We start from the raw sequence: 24,993 nt of genomic DNA, 5'->3' as shown, positions 1-24,993 counted from the left end.
TTCACTCCGACAACGCTAAAACCCGACCTCGCTTATTTTGGGCTTCAAGAACAACTCTTTTCCGGACGTAAATCTTATTAGGAATGCAAAGGACTAAAACGCACTCCGAATCACAATCAGCCTAAATTCACTAATAGTAGCTTACGGAACAAGTTGCAGAATGATGATTTTTACAGTCGTCCATTCTACGAGGCTAATTACGACGAGTACTGAAAAATCGAGTTCTGCAACGAGTTAAGTACAACATTTTTTACAATTTCGTAGAAGACCGCATGAGGGTATCAGAAATTACATCGGAATGCATTCACCATCGTTTTACAATTTCTGAAAAACTGTTGTGTAATGATTCATTACGCAACTCAAAACAGTTGTAATGAGAAAGCGTTGAAACTGAAACCAGTGCTGTAATGAATCATTACAGCACTGGTTTCAGTTGCGTAATGACTATTCCCGTACTGCATACTTCAGTGCACTGTAAAAAGAAGCGAGGTATTATACTCCGAAAAATGACATTTGGCAGTGACGTCATTCCTATCGCAAACTCGAACGAGTGCAAAAGAAAGCAAGGCCTGCTCTCCTTTACTATCCTCAAGGGCTCATGCTTGACGATAGGAATGACGACACATGTTTTGATGGAAAATCGTTGTTTACACGTGGGAATAGCCTACCTTCTTCTGTCTACCGTGCTTCAGTGCAGGAAAGTAAGCCGTTTCATGATTGATTGGCGTGCTGGAATACAGCCTATTCCTACGATGAGAAATTGCAAAAACCAATTATCAACATCAGCAGAAAAAAACGCGAGTGAAACATTTTGACGTCCGTGTCTACCTTCAGCATGGCTTTTCTTTGTAGCCGCGGACTCTAACCACTCGGCTAAGAAAGGCCCCCATATAACCGCTGTTCATATAACAGCTATATCAAAATTAAAATTCAATTTAATAAATTGGTCCAAATTTGAACCTTGACACTTTTGATTTTGTTTGACATTCACTAAGAAGACAAAAACGCCACAGGCGCTCAACTTTTTAAAACTGGAGTGGTTCCTATTTGACATTTTAGAAGGGACAAGGAAAACAAAATACACCCTAAATTTGAGTTTATAACAAGGGGTTTGACAAAGTCTCATAAATCAGAAAAAAAAGTTTTTGGCAGTAAACCAACGAAAAGCTTTCAAAAATTCAGTAAACACGTGTTTCTGGCATAAGCTCTAGCGTTTTGTACTAAAATTAGGACAGGACTTTAGGACTCTATTACTGCAGTAATTGTGAAGATTGTAATATTGCTGTTGTATTTTTCAGAAAACCACTTTCACGATGAAATTATTTTTAAAGCTTGATTGAACAGGAAATGCCTTCCACTACATTCTTGTTAAATTTTGAAATTCTAAATTGAAAACATCAAAATCATTTCAATACTATTAAAAAAAGTCCTAGGATTGTCACTTGCTCTAGGGTGCCTCAATAATGAGGAATTTTGAAGTTTTTTCTAAGGCTTGGGGTATAGGGCGTTTAGGCATATTCCTTTTCCTTTCGCTTTTGTAATGTTGATCAATTCTACTTTTTATGAACCACATAATAAACCAATACAGACAGTAATTTATAAAAAAAACCTTTGTTACTAAAATTATCGTTTTGGGTCTTTGTTTTATCGTGTAAGACGATTTCCGGGGGAATTCGCAGACAACTCATTCCAGTACAAAAATAACCTGACAAGATCGCACTCATATGGTTCATTGGTTCCTATACACAAAATACAAATGCACACGCTATGTCTAAACCAGCAGAATATGCAAATCGAATGTACCTCGGATTTTTTTTCGCTATAGTTCAGTAATTGGGTAATATTTTTATAAGCGGTAGGTATAAAATATTCCATCGGTGAAATTTTGATTTTTTCCACTTTTTAGCTATTTTTTCATATACAGACTATGTAAATTAATGCAAATCACGTTTTCCTACACATTTCAGCCCATACAAAATGTATGGAAAATATTTCACCGATAGAATATTTTGTAACCTAACGATTATGAAATTATAGACCAAATACTGAACTCTAGCGAGGTACATTCGATTTGCATAATCTGCTGGTTTAGACATAGCGTGTGCACTAATGATTGATTGTCATGGAAAACTATCAATTAATAACTAAGTGCTCGACGAACTCTAAGCTGGGAAGCAAGCTATATCCCAGCAGAGGTGTAATGCCAGACAGAAGAAGAAAAAGAAGAAGAAATTTAATGTATTCTAACCATGAAAGGAAACAGTGTTCGGCTCAATACACTTCCACAGTACTGATAAGTGTCGAACAGTCGACCAATCAAAAACGTGTACTATGGCTAATTAAATCCTCAAAATCACATAGGACAGTTTTGTTTTTTTTTTACAAAATATAACCTAATATTTATTTATTTTGTTATTATTATTATTGTTATTATTATATTATTTTATTTTATTTCACAATGATTACATTAAAATATAATGTAATGTACTCTAAAGAATAGAAATAAAAAATAAAAAAATGTTCGGGATCCCTCGATGGTAACTAGTAACAATAGTTGTCTAATTAACATTCTTTCTCTTCTCTGATGACCCTAAGGACGTGGCCGGAGCCCTTATTGGCTTTTTAATTTTGATCTCTCGATTTGTGCACATTGAGAATGGTGAGCTAATCCCAAGCCCCATTCATTGAATCTTTGTGCAACTTTGTTTGTTCTGTTCAACCACGGAGTAGCAACGACGAAATCTACGGTCATCTCTGTCCATGCTCTTGCTTAACTAGTTTCTAGTTTAATTCAAATATCTGATCCGAAACGATTGATAGTCGGTATATTTTGTTTCATAATATTTATGAACGTTTTCCATACACCAAATCCTATGGCAGTCGAACAAATACAAGCCCCCTAATCCATGGTTTTCAGAACCACGAAAAGCTTTCAGTTGATTACCGATCCATTACATTAAAACCCCAAAGCAATATTTTTGCAACGCAGTACATTACAGCAGATATCGAATCTTGAAAAAGTAAGATTACGATTCAGTTTGCTATCACCTTCCAAACTGAGCTCAGCACCCGCATTATCGCTTATCAAAACCTTTTACGGCGAAGGTCAATCCCCATTTGTGGGCTGGTTCTATTTTATCCAGTGTCAAATAAGACGGTTTGGTGCCCACAGTATGACATACTAGTTAGTCAATCACCACTGCCGCCTATAGTTCAAGTTCAAGCACAGTCCCGCATCCACAGCCGGGATATAGCAGTATAGTCCTACTGAGGCACAACCGCACACGTGAAAGCTGACAATGTTGGATGTGGTCACCCGTCCAGCCCGATCGTTGATCGACCAGCTTACAATTTTAGTGAAACTACCGGCGGCCACAATCTATATTATCACCAAAGGTGTATTCATAATAGTCAATACGCTAACAAGTAAGCGCTTATCTTTTTTGTGCATAATTGAAATTTACATTACTGAACTATAATAATTCAACCTTTATGTATTCGTAGAATTTGGCCGAATGATAAGTCAGTGATATACCGTGACCGATGAGTGATTGAGTGAGACATCGACCGCACCAATAACCAAAGTCATTTCAATGAACATTTCGCCCTAGATTAGATACGATACGATGCCATGTTAGTGGATGGAGGATGAGTGATACTTGCGGTTTATGCTAAAGTGTATTTTATTGCTTCCTAATGACTTGTGCCAGAGCTTATTTTGTGATTGGAATTTATTTTAAATGTAGAAAAAATAAAATGTAACGAAAAAAATGTGTCCTGTTTGTAATATGCGGAAATTGTGTCCTTGTGCAAAAAATAAGCCAACGCCTGTCTACGCAATATTTACGGAAGTAAAATAGGTGGTGTATTATTTATCTTTGCGTTAGGGGTGCACAAAAATACTTCAAATTGGAATTAGTTGCTCGTGCAACAAGTTGCAAATTAACGATTTAAGCGAAGTATGCACTTCAACAGAAAAGTAATCGCCTATCTCGATGCGTGGGAAATTTCTTGCGAGAAATGCTCAAGAAAAGCATTTTTCTTTGATCGCAGTACAAAAGAAATGTCAATTCAAATGGAGCTCACTGTAGACAATTTCTTGACCATTTCTTGCGCAGAAATTTTTACTTTTCTTGAGCGGAACAGCATACTTAGCTTTAAACAACATTATTTGTAATAGTGAAAAACTTCTCCTACGCTAACGTTTAAATTGTTTTATTCAACTTTCTCAACGATAGTACATTTTCTTGTAACCTTTGGAAAATAGTCCATCGTCTAGAAATGTGTACCTATCCCAATTCCTTGCTAGTTAAGGAAACACTCATCCACAGACAAACAAACGTAACACTCTGCTCAATTGGTATCAATCATCTTACAAAGTCGAGTGTCCGGAATTTGAAGCTGTCTGGTATTTGAATCAGAACGGTACTGAAGCTACAATTTCTGCATATAAACGGTGTACTTACATCCTAGCATTACTGTATAGCTACAACTGATGGTGGTTTAAAATGAGAAAGGGCCCCACAAATGTCGAGGTAATACTTTTTCTCATGAACTTAAACGAGTACTTCTTAAAGAAATCAAATAAGTGTATTTGGGTATTGTACTTTTTAATTCCGCCTCAATCGCTAATCTTTTGAAAGATACGCTATTTTGAATTGATTGGAAACAATGACTCATGACAAACTTAATCATTAAGGTGAAGATGAATCGAAGCCAAAGTTCAAATTTTCAAGAGCACGGATCTTAAGAACCAAACATCTGTTTAAGCTGAAAACTTAATCGATTGATCACTAGCTGGTGGTGACCAATCGATTAGGTTTTCAGCTCAAACGGATGTTTGGTTCTTCAGCTCCGTGCTCTTGGAAATTTGAACTTTGGCTTCGATTCATCTTCACCTTAAGGAAGATCTACATGCATTACTTGTATGTTAAAGCCTAATTCTTAATAATGATGGACATAAATTGATGATTTCTCATAAAATGGATTAAGTTCCATGCATTTAGTTTTTATATTATAAAAAAAAATTAAAGCTTTGACAGAATACTATTCAAATTATATTTTTTTCCTTTTCAAAACTAGACATACAGAAATAGGTGATTGTCATTTGAAAACTTCAAGGCTTCAATCTTTACCTTGAAAAAAAAATCCGTTGTTTCAAAGTGCAATAAGAATTGACAAACGTTCTAGATTTTTTTCGTATTTTATCAATATGTTGGGTTGATTAAAATATTGTTCCCAGAATTGTCAAATGTTTGTGCCCCAAAATGTATTGAATCATTGATTTGTATAAAACATGAAACTACAGTAATTAAGCTTAGCTTAGCTTAGCTTAGCTTAGCTTAGACTGACTACACATATCAGTGGTTGCCATTCCGTGATTGATCGAAGTCAGTGAAAATGCACAAAGAATCAACTAGAAGTTCGGCTGGGATTGGCCATAATCGTTGGGTCACAGGATTCGCTTTGATAAGCGATTAGACCATCATAAATAATTATTTGTGAGATATAAACATGATTATATGTAAATATTATATTTTCGTTTGATATGAACAATTTTTACGTAGAGGAAAATTATGCCGACACTTGAGGTGACGAACCATTCAAAGTTTGTTGAACAAATACCTAAATGTAACATTCCTAACACTCTTATTCTTATGCCGACACTTACAGTGACAAACTATCCAAAGATGGTTGAATAGAGTGAACCTTTCACAAGTCTACACTTGTGGTCTCGAACCATTCAAAGTTTTTTTTTAATTACAAAAATAAAGGTAAAATTTTAGGTAAATTTTTTAATAATAATTCATGAATCAGAGTTTATGTCGACACTCACAGTGACGAACCATTCATAGTTTGTTGAAAAATCATATTTACGATTAAATGTGCAGTCATACTCATTTTATAGATTAGAAATAGTTGTAAATGTAAATAGAAATTAGAAATGAAACGAGCTCACCAATTGATCCGTCATCCTTGACTGAGCAGCAACAATCCTCTTTCAGCTCCACTCGGCAATATAAAAGCACTCAGGCGCGCGACCCGAGATCTTGCCCTCATCGCCGCCCCGTAGGAGCAAGCGTCAAGGTCGAAGGATCAAACACTACTCTAAAACATGAAACTACAGTAATTAATCACAAAAAATACATGTTCCCGATACAGGGAACAATTTGGACGATAAACTTCCGCAAAGAAAGACTTTTACAATAGTCACAATTTTGTAGCAGTTAATTTAGAAACCTATCATGCGTGTAGCAAATTATTACATTTTCCATAAAAAATATTAAAGTACTGTTTCGACCTCTGCTTAAGGTGACACAGTTTGGAATCAACTTCCAAGATTGCACTGAAACTTCAAAGGCACAAATCTCGCGAAGAAAGCATCCAACAACAGTGAGATGTTTCACCTTAAGAGACTGATTTATGTTAATATTCATATGGCTATACAAGAGATGTTGTTTGATTTATTTTAGCAATCTTTATGATTCATATTAAAAAAAAAAATTCCCTGGAAGTTGGCTCAGGTAGAAAATCATATTAATATGGATATTTAGTTTTGCTTAAGGTGATTGTATAATGAAGCCAAACTTTGAATTTTCAAGAGCACAAGACTGGAGAATCTGACAATAGTTCGCGTTGAAAATCAATCAAATTACTTGTTTGCTGGTGGTGACCAATGGGATACATTTTCAACGCGGGGTCGAAAGAACTCAATTTTGCGTTAAATCAACCCAAAATTGAGTATATTTTTCTAATGGAATTAAAGCCAAACTACCTAGTGGGGACCTTGGAAATTTAGCCAAAATTGAGTTATTGGGCTCAACTACGGAATTGCATTGAAACAACCCAAAATTGAGTTGAATTCCGTCTCAGTGTGTGTTTTATATTAATCCGATTGGACTCCGGGTGACGAGAAAGAACACGCTGTTTACTACTGTTGACGATTTATTTCTCCCACCGAGGCAGTGTTCCTGCTCGGTGAGGGATATGATAAGCACACTAAATATACATTGAATAGCAGGGTGATGATTCATTCTTCTTTCCACAAAGCGCGCCACAGTCTAGCTTCACGGTGCCTACTTTAGCCATGACAATCGTATTGGGCTGTTTACTATGCGTAGATGAATGGGCTACTCTGCACACGCTTCATTGCCTGGATGAAAAATAGCCTGCTATGATGACGCCGACTGCGGAGCGAGAGCGATCAACATTATTAACAATTCCGTCAAAGTTTTAAGAATAGTTTCATCTAAAATTGTTTCCTGCAATTGGGTTGTTTAGCTTAAAAAGTTATTTTTTTGTAGCTTGATCGAAAGAGTACATTTTTCTAATTATAACACTATTTTATTGCGCTTTAATATTTAGATTTTGATATTATAAATGATTAATAAATATTTCAATCTCAATGACATTTCAATTTACATAATTACAGTTCGTCCCGTAGTAAAATTCACCGAGGGGTGATTCAAATGTGGTATCCATACTAATTTCAATCGGGTTTTGAAAATAGTTCCGGGCACGGAAAATGTTGAAACTTTTTGGATTCTGGCTCTTTTAACGTAGAATCAGAATATGCAATAGACTCGATACTCCTTAACAAACCAATTCTCCTGAGGAATTTTGAACAATGTCCCTAATAAATATACACATTTTTCGTTTTATATTTGCAGCGATTCCTTCAAATCTATATCCAGTAGGTATGATAGGCAAACAGTTTGAACAATAAACAAATCGCACTCGCTCTGCTTGCGTGTGTAGTATACATGAGAAAGATGGATATGGGTTATGAAAAGAAGGGTCTGCGTGATCTGTGGGGATTTGAATTCGAGACTTGTAACCTTCTAAGTTATTGGGTCACCAAGTTGCTCGGTAGCTTAGTTGGTAAAGCGCTCGTCTAACATACAAGAGTCCTAGGATAAAATCCTAGCTGAGCACGTGGGTTTTTTCATTACTTCACCCATAATTTATCCATCTTTACCACACGTAATGAGTTAATTTAAAATATATCCAATGATATCCCTGTGAATTTATGATGTATATTTTTCCATGATCCAATGGAATTTCTGGAAGAATGATGGAAGCAGAAGCTTCTGATAAAATTACTGTTAGGATTTAGCTTATGTATTTATATTACTGAAGAAGTTGCTAATGTTAATTCTGAAATGATCCAAGAAGGACACTCTAATTGAACTCTTAGATGTGTTCTCACACGCAAACAAATGTGTGGTAAAAACTTCCATTTTAGGGGGTTAACTAAAGCGCTCACAACGACAATTTTGAACAGACCACAAATGCGCTTGATTTTACTATTTCTGTTTTCGAAATCTGATTTATAGAAATTATTTCTGTCAAATGTACTAGTGATATGGTAGAATGTACCATAAACATAGTAATTTGTTCTGAAATTCCATGGTAGTTTTAAGAACGGGCATGGTCAGCTAAAATAGTAATTTTTACCACAGGATTTTTTCTCGTGCAGATGTATCTCTGGACAAACGTTTACATGCATTTAATTAAAATAAATCTCCTGAGAAATGAAAGGGATTCGATGAGAAATTCATGAAATGAGTAGATGAAAACTAGTGATCCTTTATAAAGAGATAAGCGGAAGTAAAATGGAATGATTTGGCAACAGACCATCAGTGCTGAGTTTGCTCGGCGTCGAGAATATTATTATAACACGGACATGACTTCCTCATTGCTAAAAAGTGCATTTTGTTCCGTTCTAGATCTTAAAAATACATTTTTAAACTAACTAGCAGCAGAAAAAATCACCAACTAAATATTGTATTGACAAAAACACAAAAACATAAAATATTTCATGTGTTTGCTCTATGCAAAACAACTTTAACCGAAATAATTTCAAGAGGATTACATTACTCCTCAAGAAAAATTCAAAACAAACATAACGTATGTTCGTTTGGCTCACGCTTTGACAGTTCTCGCTGCTCGATTGGCTCACACTTTGACAGAAATGTCAGCTTCCCCGAATCTCTCTCATAAAGGATTACTAATGAAAACCTGAATTTAGTACTATAGGCCTTTTCACATGACGTTTTCTACCAGCTGATCCAGAAGCTCTTTGACAGTTCTTCTATGAAAATAACAGGCCCGTGTTAGCACCGGTCCTCTACCGATGTACACAAATGCATAGACGGACCTGTCACATGAAAAGGCCTATACGTGTACTAGACTCGACTGCAAAAAACGCGTTTCTGTCTGTTTTCTAAAATCTTAGCTTTCGTTGTTATTTTCACTTCAATTGACCTCCGTATCAACCCAAACACACCGATTTATGCTCTAAATCGTCCGTGCGTGATAAAAATTCAATCAAATTTGTTTTTTCTCGGCAAATGGCATGATTTTCATTTTACCACCCCTGTTCATTTTGCCACCACTTCCCCTACATTTAAAATAAAAGCATGAAACGAGCTCACCAAATTGATCATCCATCCTTGATTGAGCAGCTGTAAGCTACTTTAAGGTTTAAGGTTAATCTCAAATCTTCAAGAGCACAAATCTGGAGAACCAATATCCGTTTAAGCTGAAAACTTAATCGATTGATCACTAGCTGGGGGTGACCAATCGATTAAGTTTTCAGCTCAAACGGGTGTTCGGTTCTCCAGATTTGTGCCCTTGAAAATTTGAAGTTTGGCTTCGATTTATCTTCCCCTTAAGGTGTAACAGTTTTGAATAACACTTCCAAGATTGCACTGAAACATCAAATCTCGCGAAGGAAGCATCTAAAAACAGTGCACTTTTTATTTTGGCTTTGTGCACAATCAGAAAGCTTAAAATAAGAAGATCAGGAACGTTTGCGTACTATTTCTCCAGTTTAGTGTGTTTGAAAACATGAGTAGGAGCACAAGTCGGCCATTGTGATGGCCATCTTTGGATCCTGCTCATTTCCCAAAATCAAAATTTCACTCTGGCAACGCGAAAACCTGAACTCGATTGCACTCAGAACGCGTGCAAAAACGACGCAAAAACAAAAACAAACCCTCAAGAGCACAAATCAGCGGCTCAAGCTGTAAACTTGACCGATTGGTCACCACCAGCGAGTGATCAATCGATCCAGCCCCCGGTCCAATCCGCTGTCCGGCCCTCTAGACTCGTGCTCCCGAAAATCTGAGGTCCGGCGTCGTTGCATCTTCACCTTCTACTTGGGCTTTAACTATAACTGCCCAGCAGAATGCATGCAGAGCTTATTTCTGCTATAGACGCATTTTTTCTGAAACCAGCCGTTTCACCATCCGAAACTCTACTTCAATCAGTATGCTCATTTCACAAACACGTGCAAACTAAAAAAAACTAAACACTTCAACGACGATAAAACAATTTTTCTGCTTGGGCTTCAACGAAGCACTTCTCAACAGAACGTGTGCAAAATAAACCAACTTATTTGAATTATAGACACATTTTTCAAAAACTGCACCATTTTTCAATAACAAAGGGAGCACCAGCGACATCCGTTCTCTATAGTTTTTGGTGGTGTATGCTCCCCTTAAAACGATAGGTTGCAATTGCAACATCGAATATTAGTTGTACACACAAACACATGTACTATTGTTGAGATTTTTGTGAGTCCGAATAAAGGAAGCTGCGAGCAGAGGCTCGATCTCTTTTACTGTTAACTTACATACGAGTAACATCTAGTTCCCTTATTTATACCATCCGACAGTTGATCTTAGTTAAAATAATTTCTTTAATAACTTAAGGTGAAACAGTTTGGAATCAACTTCTAAGATTGCACTAAAATTTCAAAGGCACAAATCTCGCGGATAAAGCATCCCACAACAGTGCATTTTTTATTTTGGCTTTGTGCACTAGCAGAAAGCTTAAAATAAGAAGATCAGGAACGTTTGCCAACTTTTTCTCCAGTTTTGTGCCTTCGAAAACGTGAGTAGGGGGAGAAGTCGGCCATTGTGCCGGCCATCTTTGGATTCCGAGATGTTTCACCTTAAATAACGGATATAAAAGTTTTCTATCTCTATTGTTTGCGCGCGCTGCCTATACTGCGTACAGTATACGGCGATCCCTTGCCGAGGTTTGCCCTACACAGCAAAAAAAGTTGTTGAATATTACATCGAAACCGCTGCAACCAAGTCATTCCCTTGATCGTGTTATATTACACAGCCCGACGTACTCGCGGCCTACTGGTGTAATAAATGCGACCAATGTAATTTTTCCGATGTAATAGTTTCAACGTACATAATACGATGTAATCGATGCGATGTAATATAAGCAGTATGTAATCTAAGCGATTTAAGAGAAAAAAGCGATCACAAATTTTGCTCAATGGTTGATAAAATTGCTTTTCTATCCTTTTTAGATTTTATGTCATATTTATGATTTGAAATCGAGTGATACCAATGCAGATTGAATTAATAAATTAATCAAAGCAATTTAATCAACCATTGAACAAAATTTGATGATGAAAAGATAAAATATGTTTCGAATAGAATAATATTACATTTAAATCATTTGAATCATCAAGTTTTTTTTTATTACATCGTTTAATAAATTTTTGTTGTTGTATTGAACAACTTTCAATTGACAAATCCGAGGAACCGCAGTGGACCATTCCAAATGCAAGCCTGAATGCACTCGATGATGTATTTAGATTCCCTCAGCAAATTGATTCATGGAGCTCGTTCATGTTTTTCGTACCGATCTAAAAGAAAAGAAAATATTGAAGAAAATATTATATTGGTACATACTTGGGTACATATCTAGAATTTTAGTATTCTAGATTAAAAGATCGATATGATGGTAAATATTCGAGAAAGTATTGTTATGTTAAACGAAAGTTCTATTCAAATATTTAACAGGAATGTTAATTTTCAAGATCTTCTATAATTTCTAGATTCCTCGTTTAGAAATTATTGCAAGCATTTCACAAAGGAATTTCTCTGCTGGTCGTCCTGTAGAAATTGCAAGGTTTTCAAGCTTATTTCACTAGCAAGGTGCTTCGATAATTCTATAGCAGATTCTTCTTCATGTTCAAATGATTATATTAAGTGATTCACATAATACAGTATTTTTTTCTAACTCTATATTTATGGGACCATTGAGTTAGGGTGGTATAGAGATAAAAAAAATATATTTCCAATTTTCGAACTTGACATTATTTTGACAAAACGCATCGATAAAAGTAATGTTACCACAAAAAATAGTAAAATTTAAACACATTTATTTACGTGACACTTCTAGAACAAACTTCAAAAAATTTCAATTTTGTAGCCCTGAAAAAGGTAATCAACCATCATATTATTATTAATAATATCATCATAATCATAATGTTCAGATTTATGGAATTTATTACACATTGGATAAGATCTGAAACTTTTCATAAAAATATCGAGTTAGAGAGGATAACTTGTTACGAAACTGAAATAGTATCGATTTAAAGAACATCGAGTAAGAAAGGTATCGACATACAGAGGAATCAAAGTATGCAAGTTTGGAAGAACTACTCGTTTTATCGATTTTGGGGAGAGGTCGAGTTACAGAACTCGTGTAAAAGACAGTGGTCAAATTATGTGTCGGTTTTAAAATAAATTATTAAAATAATTTCAAACATTATTACTTCTCATCAGAAAAAGAAACATGGTTTGTTGTTTGAAAATCAAAAAAAAAAATATGACCGCGTGGTTTATGGACAACTCCTAATCTTCAGAGGCTATTACAAAATACAGATACTGTGGTTATACTGATTCAGAAATGTATACCTCTATGAATCAATGAAATTAGAACTCTCCTCTTCCTATTCCTTCTGTAATTATTTGAGAAGTTCCTTTCCAAGTTTGTTCCAGAGATCTTGATAAATTTCCCCGAGAAGTACCTTATGAAAGTATTCCTGAAGTTTTTGTTGTATTTATTGCAAATGTTTTGTTTTTGGATTTCTTTGAGAACTATGTTTTTTTGGGAGATCCTTCCGATTTTTGTCATGAGCTTTTTAAAAATTACTTAAGAAATTATTTCTGGCATTTTGGAATTCCCTAATTTTTTTCTCCAATATTTACTTTCAAGTTCTGCTTGCAATTTTTTCAAAATTCCTTCCAGATGTTCCATCAGTAGCTTCTTATCAATTCCTCCATGAGGAAATTTCACGAATTCACTGCATATATTTTTTTATTAATTTGCATTTCTGTTGTTGCTCCAGTTTCTTTCTGTAGAAGATCATTTTGGGAAGTCTTAAGACATGATTTTGTAGTTATGTATTCTTTAAGCTTTAAGTTTCTTTAAGATTTCTTCTTGAAGTTTATTAGAAATAACCTTCTGGAATTCTTTTAAGAGTTCCTTATGAAGTACTCAAGAAGTTTCTCTTGAATATTCGCTTGGAAAATTGATAAGGGATTTTCGCAATCCTTCATTTTTCTATTTACACACACATTCAGATTTCCTGAAGCTCGATGTAGAACTGCTTATAAACTTCAACAAGTTTTTTTTCTTTAAATTCCCAGGGTTCCTTCTGGTGTTACTACAAATCTTCTGATAAATTTGTTCAAAGGTTTATTGTAAGTTTTATCTTAATGTTTCTTACGAAATTGCTCCATAGGCTACTTTTGATATTTATTAGGAAATAGCTTCTGGAGTTATTACTTGAATCCTAACACTCATATATGAATTTCTCCTTTAGTAACTTATAAAATTCCTTGTGAAGTTTTCTCTGCGTTCGTTACAAAAGCGCTGAAAATTTTATTTGAGTTTTTTTTTTCAAGATTTCAATGATTTGTTTTTACCTTTCAGTGGTTAGAGTCCTCGGCTACAAAGCAAAGCCATACTGAAGGTGTCTGGGTTCGATTACTGATGAGTCTAGGATCATTTCATAATGGAAATTTCTTTGACTATCTTTGACTATCTCTAACTTTGGCAAAAAAATCTCTCAGTTAATAACTGTGGAAGTGCGCATTGACCACTGAGTTGAAAAACTTGTTCTGCCCCAGTGAGGACGTAATTCCAAGAATTTGAAGATGATCCTCGAAATTGTCTTGGGGATTCCAAAAGGATAGATTCAAAGAGTCCTGATTTTTTATGGAATTTTATTCAAAAGTTTCTGTTCAAAATTTACAAGAGTTGTTCCACGAATTCTTGATTGTATTTTTTGCATTTCCTATAGTATACTATTTTTTTTAAATCTTACGAAATTACTTAACGCTTTTATAAATTTATAAGAAGCTGTTGTATAAATCCTGCGAGAATACATTCCAGAAATCCATAAAATTTGTACAGGAATTCTTCAGAGAATTCCTTTTTAGTGTCTAAGTGACTAAGTGTTTTTACAATAAGAAAATAAAAACATGCTTTGAAAAAATGACCAAATCGAGAGCATACAAGAATCGAATAAATGAGCAGAAACCAAAAAAAGTAGATATAAATGTTCTTATAAATATTTATCTGTTAATTTGACCAGACATTTCTCTGAAGATGTTTCCAAGAGTTTTTTATGAATTCCTTCTGACATCTCAGAAATTTTACAGAAATTAACTCAGGTATCTGCTCTATATTTTTTCAGATATTACTTCGAAGATTTCTTAAGGTGCTCATTTAGTATTTTTACAGAGCTCCCTAGAAATTCCTTCAAGATTTTGATTCAAGCTACCTTTAAGAATTGAGATTCTTCTTTAGATTAGTCATGATGTCCCAGCTGCCAGGCAAAGCCATGCGGATGGTAACTGGGCTCGATTCCCAGTCGGTCCAGGATCTTTTCGTGGTGGTAATTTTTTGACTTCCCAGGGCATAGAGTCTCTTCGTACCTGTCATACAAAGAAAAGAAAGCTTTTAGTTAAAATTCCACAAATTTAACATCAGGAATTTCTTCAGGAAATCCTCCATTAACTTCATAAACAAATCTAAAATCCGTCGATGTTCCTAGGATTTCTTCCAAGATTTTTTTGGAGTAATTCTTTTTCAAATATCATTTCAAAGATTACTGTTTACTGATTTTATAGAAGAATTTCTGTTTTCTTCCTATGGAATTTTTGTTATGGGTTTCTTTGAGATTCCAACAATTCCTTTTAAGATTTTTTCAAACAATTCATCCAGGAATTATTCCAGGAATATCTCTGATATTTCCGAAAAAAAACTAAAGTAACTTCTGTACAAATTCCTAATGAAGACCGTCCACATTCCCAGTGTGACTGTTATGTTGCTACATTTCATAGTGCGGAAAAAGGACTTTTTTTTAATTTCCAGAACAAACTTGTAAATTTTATTATGGCGGCCAAATGTACTTACGCTGAGGGTTACAGCGGTATTATCTCCAAATAGACAAATTCAAAAGTTACTCTCATGCAGTTATGGGCAGAAGAGCAGTTTGTTGAAAAACAACGAGAAGAATTCCTTTTAAATCTCAAGAGGAATTTCTGGTGGAATCTCTGAAAAATTCCTTTCAGCTAGGTATGCTATTCCGCTCAAGAAAAGTAAAAAAATCTGCGGAAGAAATGCTCAAGAATTTTTTTACAGTGAGCTCCATTTGAATTGACATTTCTTTTCAACTGCATTATGTGATAAAAAAAATGCTTTTCTAAAGCATTTCTTGCAAGAAATTTACCATGCATCGAGATAGGCGATTACTTTTCTGTTGGAGTGCATACTTCCCATTAGGATACACTTCTGGAAGAATCCCTGGATTTAGGAATGTTTCAAAAACTGTCTGGAGGAAATTCTGATTGAATTCTCACAGGAATCTTCAAGGAATTCCTTCAGTAGTTTTTCCAGGGATTTCTCCAGGAGTTCATCTAAGGATTTCTTCAAAGGCTCATCCTAGGATTTCTTCTGGAGTTCTTTCAGGGATTCCTCCAGAGCTCCATGAGTTTCTCAAAGAATTCCTCAAGGAGTTCATCCAGAGATTTTGCCAGGAGCTGATCCTGACATTTCTTAAGGAGTCTCTTTAAGAATTCTTTCAAAGATTCCTTCAGATGTTTTCCACGGATTCTTTCAGGGATTTCTCCAGGAGTTCGTTCAGGGATTCCTCCAAACCTCTAAGCGATTCATCCAGAAGTTCCTCCTGACATTCAGGAGTGTCTGTAGAGATTAATTTAGGGATTCCTTCAGGTGTATTTTTTTTTCAAGGAATTCCTCCAAAATTTCCTCCCGTGATTATTACGGGAGTTCCTTCATCAATTCCTTCAGGGATCCTGCAGGAATGCTTCCAGATATTTCTCCACGGATTCCATAAAAAGATTCTACGAAGATTCCTCCAGAAACTACTCCAGCGGGTCCAGCAGGAGTTCGTTGAGTTTTTTCAGGAATTGTTTAGCACGCCAGGAGATTGCTCATAGAGATCCGAGATCCCCTAGGAGTTTTTTTTTTTTTCAGGGAATCCCCTTGAAGTGCTTTCGGAGCAGTGTTCAAGAGTTTTTTCAAGAATTCCCCCGAAAGCCCATTCAGGGATCCTGTAAGAATTGTTTGAGGAATTCCTCTAGGAGTTCCTCCAGGTCTCTAGGAGTCTCTTCAGGAGTTTTTTTTTCTTATATTCCTCATGAAGTTCTCACAGAGAATTCTACTGGCGTTCATCCAGGGATTTCACCAGGCACTTTTCCAAGGATTTCTCAAGGCCTCCATGAGATTCTTCAGTAATAACTCTAGGAGTTTCTTTAGAGATTCCTCTAAGACAAGGGAGTTCCTCTAGAAGATTCTCCGTGATTTCTTTCAAGAATCTCCAGGACGCAAGGAATGTGTCCAAAGATTCCTCTAGAAGTTTCTTCTGTGATTCCTGTATGAGTTCATTAAGGGATTTCTTCAGAAGGGTCTCCAGGGTTTTTTTCAGTGTTTTCTCCTAGGGTTCCTCCGGGCGATCCTTCTTGGATTCCTCTAGAAGTTTCTCCAGGGATTTCTACAGGGCTCCAGATATTTCTTCAAGATCTCATCTATGGACTTCTCCAAGAGTCTCTCCAGGGATTTTCTTCTTTGAGAGTTCCTGAAAATTCCTCCAGGTTTTCTTTCAGGACATTCAGAAGTTTCACAAGGGATTCCTCCAGGAGTTCATCCAGGTATTCATTCTTCCAGTGGCGCGGGCAGTGGGTAGGACAGGTAGGACATGTACTACGCTAATGCTAGCGTCTTGATATTTGCATCATCTGTATCTATAGTAGCACTAGCATCACGGCGTTGGCAAATACAAATCCAAACCGTGTTTTCACAAAACTTCTATATTTTTCCTTTAAAGTGTAGATCAAAAGCTTAATTCAAAAAAGTTCTTAATTCTTCAACTATTTCGTATAATAAAAAATAGTTTCTCTCAGTAGTGCTACTATAGGAACAATAGGTTTACTATAGGCGCATAAGATCTCAAATTTTAAGCAAAACTAATTATTTCGATCATTTTTTGAACAAAATCAAGCTGTGTATCAATGGTACATAAATAAATAGCTCCTGACCTTCAGCTCAAAAAATATTTTGAAATGATTTATAGCAAAAACGGCCGTAAAAAGCCACTAGTGCGACTATAGAGGGGACTGTCTACTAAGGGAACACTGACCCTAATGATAACAAAAGTTGATTCAATGAATGATCCTAAAGACAGGACTAGGGTTCTTTACAGAGACTTGGTCTCTATTTTAATGCAAGTTTTTGAAAAGTCTCTATTTTTGAGGGTCTCTAAAGTATTTATTTTAACCAAAATGGTGCTTGCCTTGCATCCTGCTGCAAAATTATAGAAACTCCGAAGAAACCTTCAGAGACCATAAAGAGTTCAACAGGCTCTTGAAAAAAAAAATGTCTCAGATTTTTGAGAACGGTGTTTTCTTAAGAAACACTGCAAGAATTCTTTCGCCTGTTCATGTGGATTTCTTCAAGAATTCATCCACAGTTTCTCCCAAAAATCAAAATTTGCCACCCCTCAATGCTTCGAACAAATCTATTTTGTTTTAGGAATTTTGTCATCATTTCATCCACTCCACACCCCGCAGTTTTTTTTTAGTTTCTCTAAAAATTACCATGCTTTAATTTATTTAAGTTTTCACACCAGTTTATATTACAGCAATTTTTTTCAGTAATTCCTGCACAAATTTCCATAGATATTCTGTTCAGAGTTTTTCGAAAAATTTCTGAAAAAATCCTGCAAAATACTATTCCGAGACTCGATTGATTTTTTTCGATTGTATTAGCTTATTCAGAAAAAAAATCCTTGGCATTTCCCAGGAGACACATAATGAAAGAATACATGAAAAAAAAACTTTCTCAAATAATTACTGGAGGAATTGTAGAAAGAATCTCTGGAGTAATTGCTGAAGTTATCTTTAGAGAAATCCCTGGTTTTCTTCTATAAATTTCTAAAGGCAATTTTAAAGGGAAACCCTAGAAATTTCTGGAGAAGTTATTGATTGAATTTTAGAAGATGTGGAATCTTGGAAGATGTCCCAAGAAAATCGTTGAATGAATTGCTGGTTAAAATCTTGGAGGAATAAGCACTTTCTGCTCACAAAATATTTGGATGATTACAGATGATTTCTGAAATAATCTTTGGAGAAATTGTTAAATTCTTAAAACGTTCCAAACAAAATTATTGGAGAAAATCCCTAGGAAATTCGTGGAGAAATTCCTTTGGAAATAACCACTAAATGAAAATGAGGAGGTTAGAAGCAAAGTGATGTCAGTGAAAAAACCTAGTTTTGATAAAATCTACTTGAAAATTATTTCAGGAATTTTTCATTCTATACAAATTGTATAGAAGAAAAACATGTCCATCTTGTAACAATTTTTGTTTCTGTTGAGTGGAAAAATTGACTGATAATTTCACTTGCAAATAGTAGATTTTTAACTCAACTTAATTCCAAACCGACCAAAATGTCTCTTTGCGTTTGAGCCTCTCAAATATAGTAACTTTCAATTTCCAGTCCAGGGTAAAATATATTATTTAGCTCACTGTGCTCAAAATATTTGCCAACATTTGTCCTACCCATGGTTTCGAACGTGGACGCGCCTCTGCATTCATCCATGAGTTTTTCTAGGAGATTTTCCAAGGATTCTTCTGAAATTTTCTACTGTACTTCCAATGTTCTCTAATGGTATCTCCAGAAACTTCTGGAAGTACTGTTAAAAATCGCAGAAAGCTCTGAGAAAACTGAGTTTTGTTAGATTAATGTCTGGAAGAATTCCTTCAAAGTTATTAGAAGAAATCCTAGGGAAAAAAAAACTCGTGAATATAATTTTTGGAAAACCTTCGTAGGAAATACAAATACAATCACTAGCCATATTTCTGGAAAGAATCTTGAAAAAGTAATGGAAGAACCTCAGGAGTATATTCGGGAAAACAATCTTAGCATGAAATGCTGAAGGAAGGCTTGGAGATAAATTACTGGTAAAATCTTATATAGTCAGAAAATCTTTTTTTCTTGAAACAAATACTGGAGAAAAATCTGGAAGGGTTCTGAGAGAAATTTCAGAAAAAAAAACCTGAGAAAAATTCCTTGACAAATCTTGAAAGGAAATTTCAGACCAAATCTTTGGAGGAATACTACGAGAAATTCTTCGAGTGATTGCTGAAACAAACTCTTATGGACTTTTAATTATTTATGTTAAACATGCAATAATAGGATGCGAATGCTTTAGAAGTGTGCAACAATACTCGATTTCTTTTCAAAATCGACGTAAGTAACTTTCATACGATTTTGAGAAAATCAATTAGGAAAAATCACCACCTGCCTTCTAAAACTGTTTTAAAACGAATTCTCTGTTTAACGTTTTTTCACCGTGTACATCACTTAAATTTTGCATGCAATCAGTTCGCGTTCAACGTACTTAGGCGGCATCCACAAATTACGTAACGCTCTAGGGGGAGGGGGGAGTAGGCAGAAGCGTTACGGGTCATACAAAAATTTAAAAATTTTCATACAAAAAGCGTTACGGAGGGGGGGGGGGGAGGGGGTCAAAAATTTCCAATTTTAGCGTTACGTAATAAATGGACGCCGCCTTACGACGTTTTTGTACCAGTGTAAAATTGACTCAAGTAGTGTTTTGTTTTGATTCGTGGTTAAGTCACTTTGTCTCTCCATACAACGGAGCGGTAAAAGTAATGGTTAGGTTGCGAAAGTTGAAAATCTTACTAACGCCGTTTTGTAAATTCGTTCCAAAAGTGAAAAATCGAGTTGGTTTAGAGCGGAATATGTAGAATTTCGTCTGCAAAGCACATATGATTGATAAAGTAAGTTTGTTCACTTTTCTAACTTGAGTCTGTTTCAATAAGTTTTCAAAAATAGGTTTTTGGGAAGGGTGAATGTGAAAAAAAAGAATATCAAATCAATTAAAAAGCACATAATTCGATGGAAAATCTGATTGCCAATTATATTTTCTGGTTTTGAGTGAAATTCAGTTTAAGTTTAAGGGGTTCTGACACATTTGACAGCCAAATTACTGAAGCTGCTTCCTTAACTGCGCAATAATAGGCAATTTACCATATTCCTCAAATTTTACCTGTGTTTTCACCAAAAATTTCGCCTGAACCTCGACAAACAAATTTCAGACAAATCGCCAGGAATGTTTCCTTTTCTTGAATTTTAGATATCAAGTCTAAAAATAATGTTTATCCTTCGACTAAGGAAAATCGTTACGTCTTGCTGTTTCAGTGAAACAAGACTATAGTAGCTGTAAAGCTTAATATAAATATAATTATCTTCAAATCACGGAAGTAGTGACTTAAGCGTTAGGTTTTGTAAAAATAATGACTTTAGGGACTTTATGATGAAAATAGTGACTTTTCATTGACCAGGTCAAAAATAGTAACCATATCACCAAAAAGTGACTCGCTACCAGCACTGCACAGCTATGGTTTAAATTTTATTAGGGTTGAAGTTTGATCAACCTTAAACTTATGACACTTTTGTGGTATACGTACCATGGTACACTTATCTTGAAATGAGTTTAATACTGATAATTGTCTTCACTCAAGAGAGCCTTGGAATAATTTTCTGACAACTTGTACCATGGTATATATACCAGGGCCAAAGGCCTTACAAATAGTATGTTTATCTATATCTTCGTGCTTGGCACACGATTTACAGGTACATAATAAACAATGAAGTGCTCACAAAATATACAGCAGAAAAGCAGATTTTATCCCAATAAGGATGTGTAACAGTGTTTCGTGCAACATGCTCAGCAAAGGATTATGGTGTAAATTGGGCGTAAATTTAATGCTCTTCGTACTAAGTGCTACGTTTGTTTGTCTGTGCTCATAACTCTAGAAAGTCACTCATGGAGAAGAGAACAAAGCTGCCGAAAATGAAACAAGTCGCCCTAGTTGCTACAGATCTCACTGTGCTGGAAACCTCCAATAGTTATAACTTCGTTTATTAATGGCTGTATTAATAAATTAATGGTAATTATAATTTCAAAACATTGTTCCATTGTAAACTTAAACATATAAATTATTATGCTGTTTTAAACATTTGCTCTGTGCTGTTACAATATACAATGAGGGAAAATTAAAAAAAAAATGACAGCTATTGTTTTTCGGAATTTCTAGACCTTGCTCCTCCTCTGTCCTGTCACGCATTTTCCAATACCTAATTCATGCCCTGTCACAGTTTCGTACAACCCCCTTTCATCTCTCAAGTGCTGGAAGTCATTTTAAAATGTTTTCTGATTAAAATTTCAATATAATATTTATTTATTTTCGTCAATCAATAGTAGACTACATGTTTGCTTAATTCTATGTTGTATCATATCTTAAGGAATTGATTCGATTTTATCACCATGTGTTTTTATATGTGGGGACCACACAATACTACAATATTCTAGAACTTATCTTACATAAGCAATGTACAAGGTTTTAATCGTATATGGATCCCGAAAATTGTAGCTAAAACGCTTAATAAAGCTCAACATATTGGTAGCTTTATGGATAATCGTATTATAATGATCAGTGAAGGTAAGTTTAGAATCTAATATGACACCTAAATCTCTAATCTTATCGCACTTTTGAACAATTTGATTTCCTAATGAGACAGTAATCTGTTGTGTATTCCGTTTTCTGCTATATGTGATTAAATTACATTTTTTGACGTTTAATTGAAGTAAGCTTTTGCTACACCATACATCAAATATACTTATTTTTTTCAGATAAATGTCCCTGTCTTTGTTGCTATTGATTTCCATATAAAGTTTCATATCGTCGGCATAAATAAGAATTTTAAGATGTTTAAGCACATATGAAATATCGTTAACAAATAATATAAATAACAATGGACCTAAATGCGAACCTTGGGGAACTCCTGATGTAACGTGAACAGGTTTAGACAATTTTCCCTCAAATCTAACTATTTGCTGGCGATCTGTTAAATAAGATTCAATCCAGTTGAGGAGTCTCATCGCAATTCCCATTTTATTGAGCTTGAAAATCAACATAGGAATGTCTAGTCTGTCAAATGCCTTACTAAAATCGGTGTAAAGTGCTTCGACGTGGTTACCTCTATCCATTGCATTCAAAGTGTAATTTACAAATTCCAAAAGGTTTGTTGTAGTAGAACGACCTTTATAGAAACCATGTTTTGTATTCGTTATTCTATGTTTTATTTGGCTAAACACATTTTTATTTATAATTGATTCAAAAAGTTTTGGAATAAATTATAATATAATTAAATATGAAAAAAAACACCACTCCTTGGATAATATAATCTTAAATCCAGGGAGTTTTAAACATACTGAAATATAAATAACATAATAAACAGTAGAATAATGTTTAAATCCTTCCAGAGCTTCCATGTATCGTATATCATTTCCAGAAGTCTGTATTAGGCAACACTATTATTCTAATTTGGTAAAACTAGTTTGAACTATTTTAAAAAAAAATCAACGACGTGTTCAATTTCATATGGTGAATTTCTACGGCGGATTAAATGTAATATGTTGCCTAACACAGAACTTCTAGACAGGCCCTGATTTGGGGGGGTGCCGAGGGGGCAAATGCCCCGGGCCCCCCGATTAATACTCTTCTCGGGTTAATATACAGCTTTCTTAACCGATATTGTCAAAATAACAGTGCTCTATGTCCTGGAATGATCTTGATAAGATAAAGATACTCGCTAATTCATACATTTTCTTGATTTTACCATCGGGATACTGAAATTACTATTCTATCAAACACACCTGAAATTATACCAGAAATTCGATATTTTCATATTTTACTGGCCTTTTTTCCATTTGTGACAGATTTTTTCTGATATTGTTTGAATATTTTCATGGCTTTGTGCTTCAAATATACCATAAATTTGAACAAAATCTACAGAAATTAAATAATTACAGAAACTATAGCATCATCTGCAATTTGTCGAAGCGTGCATAGTTCTTCAAAACTTTTGTGAATATCTGGAACATTGAAATTATAAAGCAAGGGACTAGGACATGAGCCTTGGAAAAAGCTCATACTAGCTAATTCTGGAAGTTGTTAGTTGACCGAGAGTGAAACCTATGTGCTTCTTAAAAGCAATTGCTCCTTGTCCACTAGTACTAGTAAAATATCTGACTATTAAAGTTAGACAATCGTGTGTTCCTTTCCTGTTATGAAAATCAAATTGAGCATTTCAAAGCATACTGTTCAATACAAACGCGATAGGATCATTTTTAACATTAAATGTAGGAAGTCAGTAAATTTCTACACAATAAAATAAAATAGTTAAACAATTTACTTATTGCTTCAATATTGACTGTCGTTTAATCGCATTTATTGGAAATATCTGCAGTATAATAGAAAAAAATATGAATGTAATATTTGCTATTGTTATCCAAGTCTCAATTAATCATAAGTCTTGATTTCAAGTGGAACATCCATTGAACTTGGTTGAGAACGATTCAGTCAAAAATTAATCTAATCATGTGCTATATGCGATTTTTCAAGTATTTTATACAGAGGATTTATTTTATGCAATATTCACGGAGTGATATGGGTACAGTCAAATTCGAGTAATACATATTAAAATTGTTTGGAGTTTCCGGATATTCTATTTTCACAATACTTAATTTTCCTATGCTTAGCGTTCCCACTCATTTTGTGCTAAGGGCTCCCGTCAATAGATCTGACCCGGGCCCCCCGACGCCCAAATCCGGCACTGCATCTAGATATAAGGAATAAATGTGACGTATAAAATGATACTAATAAAGAAACTAACAAAAAATCAAAACTCATTAGCTTACACTTTTTATAAGGTTAAGATGCATCGAAGCCCAACCTCAAATTTTCAAGAGCACAAATCTAGAGAACCAAACAGCCGTTCAAGCTGAAAATTTGATCGAATGGTCTCCACCAGTGTGTGACCAATCGATTGAGTTTTCAGCTCAAATCGCTGTCTGAATCTCTTGATTTGTGCTCTTAAAAATTTGAGGTTTAGCCTCGATGCATCTTTACCTTAAATTGCTTTCAAAATGATTTCAAATAGCGTTACATTTATCAAGTAATTGACAAAAAATATAATATTTATTAGTTGGAGGTTCCAAACTAAATATTTTTAAATATTCAGCAAATTTGTCAACACTCTAAGTAAAAAATTAATAAATATTCTGAAATGATAAACAATCTCACAAAAAAAGGAAGCCCTCTCCAGTTTCTTCAATAGTAATTCAAAATATAGAGGGACTGCCAGAAGAAATTTTGTAAGAATAGTATTTAAATACTTGTTATTTCAGTTTCAACATCGGCTTTATACAATACGATTGAATAGGGTGCCTTGTATTTGCGGAAGCTTTGTTCTTTTCGTCATGGCTGTTTTTCTAAAACTATATTTACAGTTTGGACCCATTCACAAATTTCATACTGCTTAAGGAATTACGAATGAGTGGGTGGGTGTCGAAAATGATCATTTTTGCGTTATTGAACATGTAAATGGTTTGACCGATAAAACCAGAGCGTTAATGATTAATCATTAATTTAATCATGATTAATGATTAAGATTAATCAAAAATGTTAATCATTAATCACAACAAATCAAGAATTAATCATTAATCACTAATCATAATCATTGCAATATTATGTTTTAATCATTAATCACTAATCAT

General features: G+C 34.7%; 2 long non-coding RNA genes and 1 other non-coding gene across 3 annotated transcripts; 2 read left to right on the top strand and 1 right to left on the bottom strand.

Moving 5' to 3' along the window:
- The first annotated feature begins 3,023 nt into the window (after nucleotides 1–3,023).
- Nucleotides 3,024–3,771, top strand: LOC110678991. The gene is made up of 2 exons (XR_002502115.1): nucleotides 3,024–3,426; nucleotides 3,505–3,771. It is a non-coding gene; the product is annotated as an uncharacterized LOC110678991 (long non-coding RNA).
- Nucleotides 3,772–7,863: 4,092 nt separating this feature from the next.
- On the top strand, nucleotides 7,864–7,935 carry Trnav-aac. The gene has a single exon. It is a non-coding gene; the product is annotated as a tRNA-Val (tRNA).
- Nucleotides 7,936–11,480: 3,545 nt separating this feature from the next.
- LOC110678660 lies at nucleotides 11,481–14,707 on the bottom strand. The gene is made up of 2 exons (XR_002501813.1): nucleotides 14,606–14,707; nucleotides 11,481–11,674 (listed from the first exon to the last, which is right to left on the bottom strand). It is a non-coding gene; the product is annotated as an uncharacterized LOC110678660 (long non-coding RNA).
- Nucleotides 14,708–24,993: the final 10,286 nt, after the last annotated feature.

Source organism: Aedes aegypti, chromosome 3 (genome assembly GCF_002204515.2).
Source record: "Aedes aegypti strain LVP_AGWG chromosome 3, AaegL5.0 Primary Assembly, whole genome shotgun sequence".
In the NCBI taxonomy this organism is placed as follows: domain Eukaryota; kingdom Metazoa; phylum Arthropoda; class Insecta; order Diptera; family Culicidae; genus Aedes; species Aedes aegypti.
Note: the sequence above shows the minus strand (reverse complement) of the source record. Positions and strands in the feature narration are given on the sequence as shown.